Source organism: Triturus cristatus, chromosome 5_1 (assembly GCF_964204655.1).
Source record: "Triturus cristatus chromosome 5_1, aTriCri1.1, whole genome shotgun sequence".
Taxonomy (NCBI): domain Eukaryota; kingdom Metazoa; phylum Chordata; class Amphibia; order Caudata; family Salamandridae; genus Triturus; species Triturus cristatus.
In genome coordinates, this window is record NC_140587.1 from 812,414,364 (window position 1) to 812,429,479 (window position 15,116).

General features: G+C 46.0%; 1 protein-coding gene across 3 annotated transcripts in view; it reads left to right on the forward strand.

The window, feature by feature from the left end:
• PRELID3A (PRELI domain containing 3A) overlaps positions 1-15,116 on the forward strand; it is a 155,525-nt gene that overhangs the window by 112,104 nt on the left and 28,305 nt on the right. The window lies entirely within an intron of this gene.

Sequence of the window (15,116 nt, forward strand, 5' to 3'; positions counted from 1 at the left end):
GTTATAGAATACCTATTCTACAGGAAGTCACATTCTCCAGTGCTTAGGGCATTGTCCAAAACAACAAGCAACAATTTTCATGAAATTGCACACATTTTGAGATGATCAAAACTGGTGAAGTCACTTTGGCGTCTTATTTTAGATGAACAGACTGTATACGCAGTAATCGTAGTGTTCAACAAACCGAGCTGTCCCATACAGTAATGGACGCCCTGCAGATAGGACGCACGCTGCACGTGTGCGTGACGGGCTGCATGGGCTAGTCCTCCAAGTATGTGCATCAAAGCTCCCCCTTGGCAGTGAGGGATATTTAACCTCTGTGCCTCACATCTGTTAAAGAGGGGCTATGACAGGGGTTGCTCTGTGGAGATCTGCTCGTTGGTGGTTCCGACCTGGTGCTACGCTTTTTTGCACATAGGTCTCCACAAGGCCAACCATTCCTCCAAGCACCCCTTCTGACTGGGGTTCCCTCAAAGGCCGATCTTTGGTTCCTCGACTTTTCTAGGCTTGGTTAAGGTCAAGGCCACACAGGGCTGCTATACAGGAAGACCTGGTGAGCCCCTTGCTGTGTCTACTCTAACTCACACCACTCCTCCTCTAGAATGTGCCAAGCCTTACTCACACATTGACTCAAAGGAACACACCAGTCAGATCATTGTGCCAGTTTCACTCCAACCAGAATGGGCTCCATACATATCAGATTACTCCATCCTTTCTTCCTATATATGAAAGTAAAACAAGGCCTGAGTTTTTCTCTCCTAGCTCGCCTTCCGCCCCTAGCATGCTAGTTGGCATTTACTAATGCCCTTTTCTCTTTATTAAAATGAGAATTTGCACAACGCATTCTAAAAGGGAAACTCTACCTATGTTTTTCCTTGCAAAGAACACAATTACTTACCCGTGAATCCTTCGACAGGGCTGTTCATTGTTTTCATTCAGACCCATTGGTGCAGTGACATAGGGACCCAGAGCCCTGAGGATCCCATTGAGCCGTAATAATTGCTGTATTTTACTACGCAAACAGCATCAAAGGGGTAATTTTACATCTTTTCACCAAGGCCTGTGGCATCCTTGCTCTTCTACTGGACACATTGGCCTTTATAACGAATCTTTAAGCAGGCTTTGCAGGCAGACGTGAGTCTCGCGGACTGAGGTAGTGGCTCATGCTCGTACCCCTGGGGAACTTAAAAAATATACAGAGACTAGCAAAGTGAGGTGAGTAGGAATTGTGTCTATGTGAGACATACATTTGGCTAAAGCATTTCTCGGACAATGATTTTCTTTGGAGTCCCTACATACTTGATGTTCTTGGTCTCTAGATGAGGCATGTACGAAGCGTCTACCATTCAGAGCAGTCGTCCTGCTTGCTCGTTTGACAACCACACTTAGGTGCATTAGCCTACAAGGAAATGGTGGGAAGCCAGTCTGTGTCACACTTCACAGATTGCATGGACATAATTTGGGTAGGAATTTTGGTTTGCCATTGTGGGTTCTGTTCCCCCCCACCCTTGTAACTCCTAAGTCTGTCAATAGCTGTTCATATGGTATTTCAGAAGTTCTGTATTAATTTACACATAACATAGACGTTTGCATCCACTATCTGTGATTTCATTTGGATCAAAGGGTATGTGAGATCGCTCTTTGTGACATCATCAGCATAACATTTGTGTGAGATCACTTTCATCCCCCCTTGTGACTTTTGTGAACTGGCTTCTGTTATTTAGTGCTTTCTGCATCAAAAGATTGTTCATCTTCAGTGCTGTCTTTAGACTGACCGCTCAGAGAGCAGATTCTGCCAGCCTCAGCCATGGCGCATGGGCGCCTGTTTCATTCTGGTATCATGATTCAGCCGCTGTCCTGATGCAAAAAAGATCCCCAGTGCTTTCTCTGTTAATAACCAAAATATAGTTGAACTGTGCGATCTGAATCTGAACTTGTGTTGTTCTTGACCATTAGCCCTATTTTTTGTTAATTACATTGTTAATAGATTATAACACTTAAAGAGGCAGATTTACTACATTTTCTTGCAACTCAGCATAGCATTTAAAGTTTCTGTCGTGCGTGAAAGGGAGAGAGCAGAACAGCCCCGTATCTGCTAAGAAATGGTGCTGTTTCTATTTCCCCCTTCACTGGTATACGTTTGGCTGCCTGGCAGCCAAAGAGCAAGGATGTGTGTGTGATGTAAAGCATATATTTTATACAGAAAGAATACCCATCCAGTACAAATACTGTGCTAAGACATAGTTCAACACTCCCCCCCCCTTCGTGTGTGTGTGTTGTACAGTTCAGCACACATGCAAAGTTGGGAACGTTTTGTGAAAAGAAAACTTTTCTTAGACTTAACGCCTACCTCGAGGAGGCGTTTATTTTGTGGCACAAAGTCCTGTATACCTTTCAGTAGATAGGGCTTTGTGTCCAAATACAGGGGTGGTTGCTTGGGAACGCCGATGAACCACTTATGGAACACCCACTTGACTCAAAGTAGGTCCAAGTATTACAGTATTACTTTATGTTATTTTAGGGCTACTTTCCAGTGCAAGTCAGGATTTGTGCTTGAAAGTAAATCCCAAAACAACACATTGTGCCACTTGATGCAAACTAGTCAATCTTCCCCCCAGTATTACAGCATTATAATGTATTTTGTATGTCAAAGCTAAATCAAATTAATAATTATATGATTTTATAATATGTAAAAAAAAATGCCAAGTGGAACAAAACAATTAAAAGGTACAGTCAGGGAGGTGTGGCCACGCCAAGCCTCCAGTAGCTTGGCAGCAATTATCTGCACCCATCAGCTCCATTTCTCATAAAATCTCAAGTCCCCAGGGGCAGGAAAAGAGAAGAACCTGCTGACTAGCCAGAGATCTGAGAGAAAAGCAACAAGAGCGCTGTCGGGTTGTGCTTGGCCTTTGGCTGTGTCTGCCACGAAGCAGTAGCCACCATCTTGAAGCCTGGTGATGGCCAAGGAAGATGTTCAGGTCTCAGATGGAAGCTTCCTCAAGGGCTTACTCACCATGTTGGACCCAGTAAACGTTTCCTCCTACCCTCCTCCCTGAGGTCAGAGCCGTGGGCCAAGTCACCAACAAAGGGGAAAATGACTCAATTTTGAGGCCATAAGGAGTGGCTGGCAGATGGGTGGTAAGCCACGTGAGCACTGGGCCAAACAGGGGAAGAAAATGAGGTAGAGGATGGCTGGTGGGACCTGTCGTGGGAGAGTGGAGTACCCAGCCCAATAATAGTCTTGCATTGCAACCACACACTGCTGGGTCCACATCTCAAAACAAGAAGGGTCCTATCTGGATGAGGCATGGGTACGCAGCCCTGATAATGTGCTTAGACAGTCGCAGACCACTGCCACCACTAAGGCACATGTGGGAAATGATGACAGATCCTGAGAACTATCCAGGAGAACAGCAAGATGCTCCTGAAGTGATGCACCCATAGGGGTTTGAGAAGAGGACATTGAGCCTGGCTCCACTCAGTGGCCCTGTCATCTTCTCACAACACAACTGTTACGCTCTCTCTGTTCCATTACTGGGTGAGGTTACTTCATAAATGGGGACAACTTGAACCAACCAGGGGAGATCAAGACCACCTGGGGTGTCCAAGTTCAAGTAACTCAACCTCTCAGTGACTTGGAATTGAACCCCATGCAAAAGGTGGTTGAGACAACTTCTGCGCGCTCTGGAAGACAATGCTTCAGGGGTCTGGATTGTGGAGAGAAAGTAGAGCTAACCTTGGGTCAGGCCAAGGTGCAAAGCCACAGGAATGAATACCCTGCATTACCACTTTGAGTAGAGACACAATTGGATGGTCAAAGGGATAGCCCGGAAAGAGCATTTGGTGGCGGACATTTGGCTCCTGGCCACATCTAAAAGAGAAGGAGCAGAATCTGAAAAACAGAACACAGCCAGCCCTTTGAAAGAAAATGGGCAAAGCGAAGATTGGGGAGTGGCTTAGGAATGCCGCTGAAAATGGTATGTAAGGATGAGAATGCAGAGCGAGACCTGGACGAATGGGGGTGTATGCTAGAGGCACTCCACTCAACTACTGGCCAGCCTGGAGACGGAGAAGGCACGGCAGGGACACCAGATACTTCACAACCTGCGCAGGGTTAAGATAATGTCAGTACCCTCCCGCTCACCCCCACACACACATAGGTGAACACCAAGAGAGGATGGGATTGATTGGCCCTCCACTCCACCCGAAGCTACCTATCTGGACACCTGACAGCAGAGTCCTAGAGAATAAACAACTTTTGCACATGACGAGACCCGTAACCAGTCGCTGCCATCCCCTCCCTCACACCTTTTTTTTCCCTTTCTTCTTTGTATAAATAGGTACATTATTGTTTCTTTCTTTTTACTTATCTGAAGTTATTGATAGTTCTGAGTAAAAATGGTTGCACTCATGAATCTGAGATGGACGGACGTCTGAGCACTGTCACAGCTATGCGAGTGTCTAAGAGAATGTAACAGCTAAACGTATCGTAGATAAATGTTAGCAAACAGATGGCTCGCCATTTATATATATGGCACTCTGCGGGATGTGTTTTTGTGCAACATTACTAATAAAAACAAGTTTAAAAAAACAATGTATGAATCAATTGCTATCCTAAAGAGAGCAAAAGGCAAAGACATCCAGGGTTTCATTGGTGACCTCATACAAATAATCCGAGCCCAACTAGAAGTGCACAGATCATGTTGGACTGGACAAACAAAGTTTTCTCACTGCAAAAGATTTAGAGAGGTCCCGGACATTTTAACCAGAGTACACTTGCAACGCGTGGCCACGTGGGCCCAGATCACCTGCTGTCGAGGCATTTGACAGTGCGGGACTACAAGACCAGGCCAGCCGCCCTGAGGCCTGATTGCCATGAAGGTGCTCTGGACCTACTGGGGCCTCATTTCCCTGCAGCAGCCTCCTTCCTTCTACAGTCTGCGGGACCCGCCTGACCCGAGATAGGTGAGCGGCAGGCGAGGTCTCATTAAGCAAGGGTCCCTCACCGACCTGTTGAGAGGGATAGTATTGACCTTGTGGACTCCTCCCTATGGTCCCAGTTGCTGAAGTGGACCTGGGGAATGCCAGGACCCCTCGAATGTCAAGCCCCGCTTATAGGTAAGCAAAAATTAAAGAGAACTGCGCATCCGGTACTGCGCTGAGGAATGGAGGTCCGTGGAAGTTGGCCTCGGTGGGAAGGGCTGGAGTCCATGCCCAGAGAACACTGAAGTGCCATGACCGACCCCAGAAGACTACAATGGGATGTGGGGCGGCAACGCGTGAGGCCGTCAACTCTTGAGACATCATGGTGGTTTGCTGGAATTCCTGTGACTCTAGAGATATGGCTGACTGTTGATGAGTGGGCCCTGAGCACAACTATTGACCTGGGAGACAGTGGAGTGCTTAACGCCTGATTGACATGACAAGAGGGACTCAGCAGCGACCCGGTACACTGTGGGCGATTTGGGGGAAATGGTGAACATGGACTACTTTGTGGCCCTGGGTGTGCATGGGGGTACCCACTGTATATCTTTGAGTGACCTAGACCTGGCGTTGCCAGGACCCCACTGGGCTCTGGAACAATGGTGAAACCATGGAAGCCCAAAAATCCCTCACCAACTGAAGGTACTTCCACTCTCTAGGACGGGGTACAGGCCAGGGAAAATGATGCACTGCGCAGCCTCGAGGCCACCCTGGGCAAACATTCAAGCAAGTTTGAGCAGATCCTGCAGGCTATTCTGGACACCAAAACAACCCTGGAATCTAAAATAGATGCTGTCTCCCTGGATTTTGGATTGATCCTTTCAGATCATCGACGGCTGGCAGAGAGGGTGGATGACACTGAGTCTGCTCTGACCACAATGCATCCCACACTGCAGGAACTACAATTGCAGATGCAGGAAATGAAGGCTGATATCACCTCCTTGCAATGGAGGACAGAGGATGTTGAAGGGGGCTCTAGGCACAATAATGTTCACTACCTGGGTTTCCCAGAGTGCTCTGAAGGCCCGAATATGGAACTTTTCCTCAAAGTGGTTGATGAATATAGTACTGGCTGGTAGGGAGGAAAAATTATTTTCGATCAAACGTGCTCACTGCCTGCCGCGACTCCTTCCCTTGCTGGGAGTGTGGCCATGCCTGGTGATTGCTTGGGTGCTCAACTATTTCTCAGCTCTTCCGGGCAAAGGGCCCCTGGCAGTTTGATGACAGTCATCACTTCATACCCAGACTATACGGTGGAGTTGCAAAGGTGCCGTAATTTCTATACGGCTGTGAAGGCTCAACTACGGAGCCTAGGCATGAAGTGCGCTATTCTGTTTCCATCCAAACTTAGGGTGTCTATTGAAGACTGCTAACATTTTTCCAATCCACACAGATGCTTGGACCTGGTTGCACGCCAAGGGCCTGGCAGATTGACCGGCGCTCTCCCATGACTCTGAGGGTTGGCTGGCCCTGCAGCCGCATCACCGGCATTCCAGGAGATCACATAACAGGCCCATGTTCAAACAGGCGGCCAGGGAACACGTACAAGTGGTGGAGAAAGTGCTACAGCAAGTTCGCAACCCATTTGAGGTCCTGTGCTCTGGTTGTGTCTCTGACACCAGCTCGGACCCTGGTGGCACTGTTGTATCTGCCAGGGATGATCCCCATGGACCGATGCTGACACCACGGCTGGCAGATGACCTGCTCTCATAGACCGTTACCCCTCTGTGGAGGTAAGCTATGTGACTATCTCTGTGGGCCAGCCGGCCTTTGATGTCATTTGCAAGCAGGGGGTCAGTATGCAGGCGGGACCTACGTGCACGAGCCAGAGCGCCATGGTACATTGCCTGTTGCTCCCTACACCCCAGACAAATTAATTGACTGAAGTTATACATTTCATGCTGTTATTGTTTGGTTGTGTATTATGCATGTCTGTGGTGGAGCACCGGCAACTGTCTCAGCCAAGTGGGAGGAGGAGGGACTTGTTGTTTATGTTGTTAGTTGGGAATTGGTGCTAGCCGTACACGATTGCCTGTTCATCACTCACTCTATTGACACTTGCGCACTCACTAGGGAGAGGGTCAGAGGAGCCATGTATCGGGATCCGTGGTGCCAATGGGGCGTGACTTCCTGCCTCCTCTTGGCCTTACATATGTTACAGGAGTACATCTGACAAGAACTTGGCTCCACAATACAACCTACTGTTTGGGAACATGAGCGGCATGGCCACTCCGAATTAGCGCTACCAGATCCACACTTACCTCAAACGATGCCACATGCACCTGTGATTCCTACAGGAGACGCACCTGATGCTGTCAGAACTGCAACAGTTGCCTGTGAAATGGAGTGGTCAGGTGTATGGTATCACAGTCTCAGCCTATTCTAGTCTGGATAGCCCCCTTGGTCTTGTTTCGTAGTTATCTCACAAGGTTGATCCTGAGGGCAGTTATGTCTTGGTGGTGGGGCGTTTGGACTGTAGGCCCGTTCTGCTGTTAGCTATTTATGGCCCTAACACGTGTCATTCTGCCTTCAGGGACCAACTCACGCCGGCCCTGTTGCGTGACCCTCATTTCACTAACATATGGGGCAAGGATTTAATTTGCATGCTAGATGTTAACGGGGACCGATCTATCCCGGCGCTGGAGGGGGCGACCTGTCGCGGAAGCACGCAGCATTTTCTGGAATGGATAATTAGCCATAAGGCGTGTGATGCGGGGAGCCTATAACACCCTGAGGATAACAAATTCTCCTTTTACTCCCCAATACCAATTCACACGCAACTAGACCTTTTCCTGTGTAGTGCAACACTAGGCAACCTAATACGCCGTACGGAATACATGGTGCGCACTCCCTCTGACCACTTACATCTTCTGCTGTCATTGCGATGGAGGAGCGCTCGCCCCTGTATCACAACCTGGAAACTACAGGCTGTTTAACTTATCAACACCCCCCCCCCCCCCCACGCAAGAGCTTGGCCGCGCACCTGACTCGGTACTTCAAGCACAATGCTGACTCCACATCCTGTAGGGCATCTGAATGGGATGCTCACAAAGCAGTGGTAAGGGGTTACTACATTGCAACTACGTGGGTGGTCTCTCAGACGCTATGTGGTGACATAATGGGTAAAGACTAGGAACTGCCCCACCTAGAAACTGACCAGCCATGACTTGCTTGCTGAGCTAGTCTCTTCTCCACTAGATGTGGATCGCCAGATGCAGCTGGCAAAAGTATGTCCCTTGCAAGACAGCCCCCATACTCACCCTAGATCCCGATTTGGCATGTGATAGCTCTGCAAGAAGCGATCATACATTACGATATAGCGTGCTGGAGGGAGGCAGGAGTTACACGTGTAGGTGATTTTTATGTGGAGGGTACAATTCATTCTTTCCAGGAGATCGGAGACAAAACCGACATACCTGTGGGACAATTCCTGACATATAACGCTATACAACACGCACTCATCTTGCACTGAAGACAGGGGTGCACAGAGCGCCCCGATAGCACTCTCGCTCCATACAATGCTGTCCTATGGCAGCACGCAGAAAGCTATACCAGTCCTTTATATAGCCCTAGTGACCCTTAAACAGAAGCTGGGCGCCATGCCCCATTAATGCTGGACGTTGGTCCTTTAAAAGCAACTGTTGGACACACAGTGGGGCCAGGCCCTGTGCCGGTTAAGGAGGTCTCCCGGAATCTCCGCTTTCAATTCTTCCAGTTTAACTACCTGCACCAAATGTATCTCACGGCACAACACATACCACCTCTATTTCAGTGTTTCCTAAATGACGGGTGCTTGTTGCAGACTTTTTCCATATGATGTGGGACTGTCCAGTGATTGGGCAGGCATGGGAGGAAATAGCAAGGACGACCTCTTCCCTGGTCGACAGAGTGGCATTGGCCACACCCAAATCTTGTTTGTTGAGCATCAGACCAAGGGCAATAAAGGCAATACATATCTCCATAGGTTCCTTGACCTGGCGTTTAGCTTATATAAACGCCACATCGCAATGGTATGGAAATTTCCAGTAGCCCCGGAGGTGAAAAACTGGCTCAGCACACTGTTAAAATGACCGAGGGGCGAGGCTGATGTTGTGACGGTGGCCCGCAGGAGGGGGACACCAGGACCAGAATTACTGCCCGGGATATATACATACATAGCCTGGAAGCAAAAGCCGATACAAGGCCCCTGTAGACACTCGTATCTGTACCCTTTCATTCAATAACTGGAGGTCCGTATACAGGGGTGAAGAGAACTAAGCTGGGTTCAGGTGGGGATGGCAGGACGGGAAGCTATTCTGAGACACACTTATAACATAGGTTGACTGTTGGTTGGAGGGTCTGTGTAGCGACAACAAGGATGCTCCTAAGCGGAACGCTGCAGTCTCGGAGAGCGTGGCTGTCTGGAGAGTTGCATGGTAATGTAATATGTTTATATCGATATGTTTCTGATGGTGGGCATGTGAGGGGGCTGTTAGTGTGTCTCCAGGGCACAGTTCTTGTGTTCTTTGTTGTGAAGCTAATAAGGATGGGGGAAAAAAACACGATTCACTTACTGAGGTCCGATCACTCTGGGGTCTTCGTCTGGAGGTAGAATGAGAAGACGAGGGAGACCCCCCTTCGAGGCTACCTGAACAACGACTGGTTTGCCAAATAGTCTGCAACAGTTTTAGACCTCGACAACAGTGATTGACTAGTAATGCAGTAGTCAAAGAAGACTTGAATCTGCACTTGAAGAAACTTGGTTAAGGGGAGGTTCCCCAAGTCCCAGAAGCTTCTAACACATATAAATGTCACTGGGACTCTTATTAAGTCAAGGTTGAATTAGCTAATAGTTGAAGACGGAGATTAGTGGGCATTTTGGGGGTTGAGGCAAGTTGATGGTTGGGCGGTTCCCACTTTCTCACAGATGAGAAACAGTACAACACCGCGATCCTTGGTCTGTCCTTTGTCCAACTGTCCTTTGCACCTACCAGGAGGGAAAATAAATTTCAATGTCAATACTTTTATTGACCAGTCTAAGGGGCATATGTACAAGCCCCTATCGCCACCACAACGTTACTTTTACCGACGTTGTTGTGGCAATAGGGGCTTAGCCGTATTTACAAGGCAGCGTTAAGCCACTTAACGTGGCTTAACGCTGCCTTGCCAATAAGGCCCCCTTTCACGCTATGGTTAGCGTGAAAGGGTTGGGCAGTGGGTGCTGCGATGGGCGTTCCACCGCAACACCCATTGTTTTTGATGCTGACCCCTATGTACAAGGGTGGCGTACGTAGGAGGCAGTGCCAATATTAAGACCAGGGAAACCTGGTCTTAAGTTGGCGAAACGAGGAGAAATGCATTATTTCTCCTCGTTTTTGCTTTTTCCATGTGTGCTGCCTTGTGCAGCACCCATGGAAAAAGCAAAATGCCATGGAATGTTTATGTACAGGAAGGTCCCCCTTCCTGTACATAAACAATCTTTAAAAAATGCCATTTGGGACTTTCATATGTTGTTCACTGGAGTATGAGTTAAAGAATGGGGGGGGGAAAGCACATGACTGAAAGCAAAATCAAGAAACACCCATAAGCATATTCAAACTAATATCCCTAATGTGATGGTGCTAATCACTAGTCTTGATCTAGAAGTGGCCTTTTATCCAAGAAGCCCACCTCCTCCATCAAGACCATTTTCCGATGGGGGACAAATCCTACTGTAATCAATTTTGGATCTTGGCTTCAAATGCAGGAGTAGCAATTCTCTGTAACGGACACAAGGGGGAGAGGTAAAGAATAAAAGAAACAAAGGGGGCCGTAGCTTCAAAAAATGACTAGTCTTACACGGCACTCCCCTAGTCCTGTTTAACATATAAGCTCCTAACACAGCCCAGGAACCCTTCCTCCAACAAATAATTAGAGACCTGTTTAGAAATATAAAGGAGGATTTAATTGTTGGGAGTAGAGGGGTTTCTTTAACCTAGGCTGGGAACCCAGACCTAGTTCGCAATAGGAGCGCCTACTCCGGAACAGGGGTGATGTATGCAGCCTTTCAAAAGGAAGTACATGGTTTAGGAGTAATAGAGACCTGGAGGTTTTCCACCCTGACCGGGAAGATTTATCATTCTGCTCCCACATACACTCTACATACTTGCAGATTAATTATATCTTACTTACCCAATTAGTACTGTATGGATTGGAAGACATAACTATGTCAGATAACTCAATATCAGACCACACGGACATGGAGATGGTCTTGGGGCAAGAGAATCAGGCACCTGGGACATCACGATGACAACTGAAGGAAGACAAACTGAGGGATCCTGTACATAGGTAGCAACTTGCAAAAGCAAGCTGAGTTTTTTTTACCTTAACGCCATCCCAAGGTACCAGTCTGAATGGTCTGAAATGCCCTTAAGGCAACCTCCTGGTGTATTGCCATTAGCATAGAGGTGGAACAAGCCCAAGAAAGAAGGATCTTAGAGGAGAACCTAATGGGAAAAATAAAGGTACTAGAAGAGTTGGATGAATCAAACTCAAATAGGAATTCTCAACACCAGTTAACAATGCTTAGACCGTAGCTTAAGATTTATAGGATAAATCAAGGAGAAGCGGCCATGTTGAAGATGGACCAACACTGCTACCATGACAATGGCAACAAAGTAGGGACTCTGTCGGCCAGGAAAATGCACCTTCTAAGGCAAGTAGGGGTGAGACTCCTGGGCAGCCAATGAGAGGTACAAGCAGGATAGCTTTCAATGTGACTACTTTCAATTATTGTACAACAGCGAGGAGGAAAATGACGAAAAACTAGAGAGCTACTTAAAGACAGGCAATTGGGTGTTACACCTGAGCAGAGATACTTTTGACACCCCCATAAAACTAGTTGAGATTTGATGAGTGCTAAAGACCATATCAACTGCTAAGAGCCCGGGACCTGATTGTTTGCCAGTATTGTTTTATAAAAAATGTCTGTCCCATCTCGGGAACCATTCATTGCCCTATTTAACACATTCAGTAGAACAATGGCCCTCTCCCCTACCAAAAGCGAGGCAGATATCACATTCATAGATACACCAGGTAAAGATCCAGGCATGTAGTTCCTATAGACTGATCCCATGATTAAATATGGAGTAAAACATATTCACCAAAATGCTGGCAAGTCGTCTCAAGGCCCTTACGCCCCAGCTCATATACCCTGACCAAGCAGAATTTATCAGATATAGACAGGGCAGCGACAATATCAGATTCCCCTGCCTGGGGATTACCTAGACTGGGGAATCCAATAATTATGTGTTAGTGTGTAAAGAGATTCCTATTAAAAAAAATTAGACAAACCCTCACCCACCAACCTAGGTGGTATATACATCATCCTCGGGTTGTCCCAGCTGCCCAACAGTTGTTTAGGGGGGTGGATGGGCTCACTGGTGCTTCAGGAAGTACTTTATTGTGGGTGGGTGAATCCTACTAGATCACCCCTTAAGAGGAAAGGCAGGAAAAGAAATACACAACCTTCAACTTGACAATTTGTGATATAAGCACAATTATTGTTTAGTGTATAGAATCATAGGAAACAAAATAATGGAAACCCACCTTCTACAAATCAATCAACCAATCCTTTTAGTAGAAAAGCAGTTTACTCAAAATAAAGTTTATCATAAAAATGGGAAAGCAAATTACAATGAAGAAATGTATACCAATTTAATAAAAAAGACTCGCCCTTACAATTTTGTGGATATTAGTGTTAAAGTGGAGCACGAGTTAAGAAGGCGAAGGTAGACGGAGAAAGAATACAGAATGTTTTAAGCCACCCGCCCCACAAAATGTTGCAAACTGGAATAACATAGGGGAAGGTGGGGCTTCACGGTGTCCCCCTCAGGAAATTGGGAGGAAAAATTAGTGTGAAAGAGGCCAACAGGGGGTAACCCTCCAGAACAGGAATTTTAAAAACAGTGAAACTTTGCATAAAGGTGGCAAACAAGAAGAATAAAAAGGGTAAGGTTGGGCTTCGCGGTGTCCCCCTCAGGGAATTGGGAGAAAAAATAAGTGTGAAAGAGGCCAGCCGGGGGGAACCCTCGATAATACGATTTAAAAAACAGTGAAACGTCACCCAGGGACAGAACACAAGAAGGACGTGAAGGGTACAGCGAACTATGGACATCTTGTTGAAAAACGAACAGTGAAAAAAAAATTGCAGTATTAAACAGTTTAGGTGAAATGGTGTCAAAAAATTGGTTGTCAATGATTTTTTTTTAAATGTGAATCATGCACAAACACATTGCTGATAACAGCTCTTAACATATTATCAGGTAGATTTTTCTAATTCATATGGAAAAACATTACTTTATTTAATCAAACAGAATAGTAATTTCTGCAATCAATTTTTCGGTGTTTCTGGAATCTCAATTTTATATTTTCATGGAACACATTTAATCACAAGTATCAGCTCTGAAAACCATCTGTTTTCAATTATGGAATTTGGGCAGTCTAGTAAAAAATGAATGGGCGACAAAAACTGATGCACAGCCTATATATATGGCTTGTTTTCTAGTACAATCGGTAAATTAGTTTTCCACGCAATTAGGGCATAATAGCATGACATTTTGAAATAATGATGGCTTTAAATCTTGAAGAAGGTTTGAACAAAAATACAAATGATGGTTTTCACTGGAATATACTGAAACCGAATCTTTGGGGGGAAAAAATACTCAGAAACTGTGTATTTCATGTAAAATCCAGAATACATTCTTCAGAATATCCTGTTGCTTTTATGCAAGAAATTCTAAGGCAGGTTAAATAGTTCACAAGGTCTATTTCTGCAGTCTGCCTCTGCATTGGTAGCAACTAGGGCAGATTGTACAGCATCCAACCAGTACTAAACTCAGTTCTGCTACTATTTGCCCTTCTGTTTATAGTATTATAATAACATAACATAAACGGTCCTTCCAGCTCTACCATTTATTTGTTGTGGAAAAACTCTAAATGAGGCCCAAAGTACTTTGCCACTAACACACAGCAATGCCTTGAGTAATCAAATCAGATGATTTCAGGAATTATGTGTGTAATCTGTTTGAGAACACACTGTACATTCAAAACACTGCCTGTGAGCAGATGAGGAACAACAGGAGTGAGTCAGAGCGAGAAAGGGAAGCATGAGTGGGTCAGCTGACACTACTGATGCTTTCAAGGGCTTATAAGCACTGTTAAACTTGAGGCCAGCTAATAATGCTTGAGCCTGTAAGTTAGGTGAAGGGCAGTTACTAGCGTTATTGGCCAGTTTAGCAGTAAATTATGGAGTAGTGTGTAGATTAGTGTGTTCTGGTGATATTACTTCATATTTTGTGGCCATGCCTGAATATATGTGCATGACACAATTTCAATGCATACTTAAAACATACATTGTGTATATTTGGCTGGTTATATGCATTACCCTGCAATAAATGTGAATGCAGTGTGCAAATAACTGAATGTAGGCAACTGTATTGCCCATGATAAATGTTAGACCCAGCAGTTTCTGGCTGGCTGGGACTCACCAAAGTCAAACAGAATCCACTGTCCTAGATAGGATGAGTACGGTACACTCGTCAGTTAACCTATGCTCACCCTTTGGTAGCTTTGCACATAGCAGTCAGGCTTACCCTCAGAGTCAAAGTGTAAAGTGTTGGCATGGCACCACCCTCGCAAAACACTGATTACACTACAAAAAGAGCACACAGTATATATAAAAAACTGGTCTTTGGATTACTCACAAATTGAAATCAAAATGGCATGCACATCTTATATATGCTTCACAGTTATATGCAGTTGTTGAACGTTCCCATTAGCAGCAGAGCAGCCTGAACATATATGTACCAGTCATAGATATTCACTTGCCCTGTTGTCCCCTCAGCCTCGTAAGCGACATAAACCCATGTGCTTACTTCCCTGAGGTGTTCACAATCCAAGCAATCCCTCTGACATCAAAGATGACAGAAATATGTATGCAGGCTGTTCAAAGGTATTCCACTTTCCAGTTGTCACAATAGCATAAAACATGACATTTCCAAAATTGCATACCCCGTACAGTTGTAATGGTCAAGAAATCATAGGTTTTGACTACGCCTTGTGACCCAGCCCCTCATCCACTCAAACTACACTAGCCAACGATACATGTTGCAACG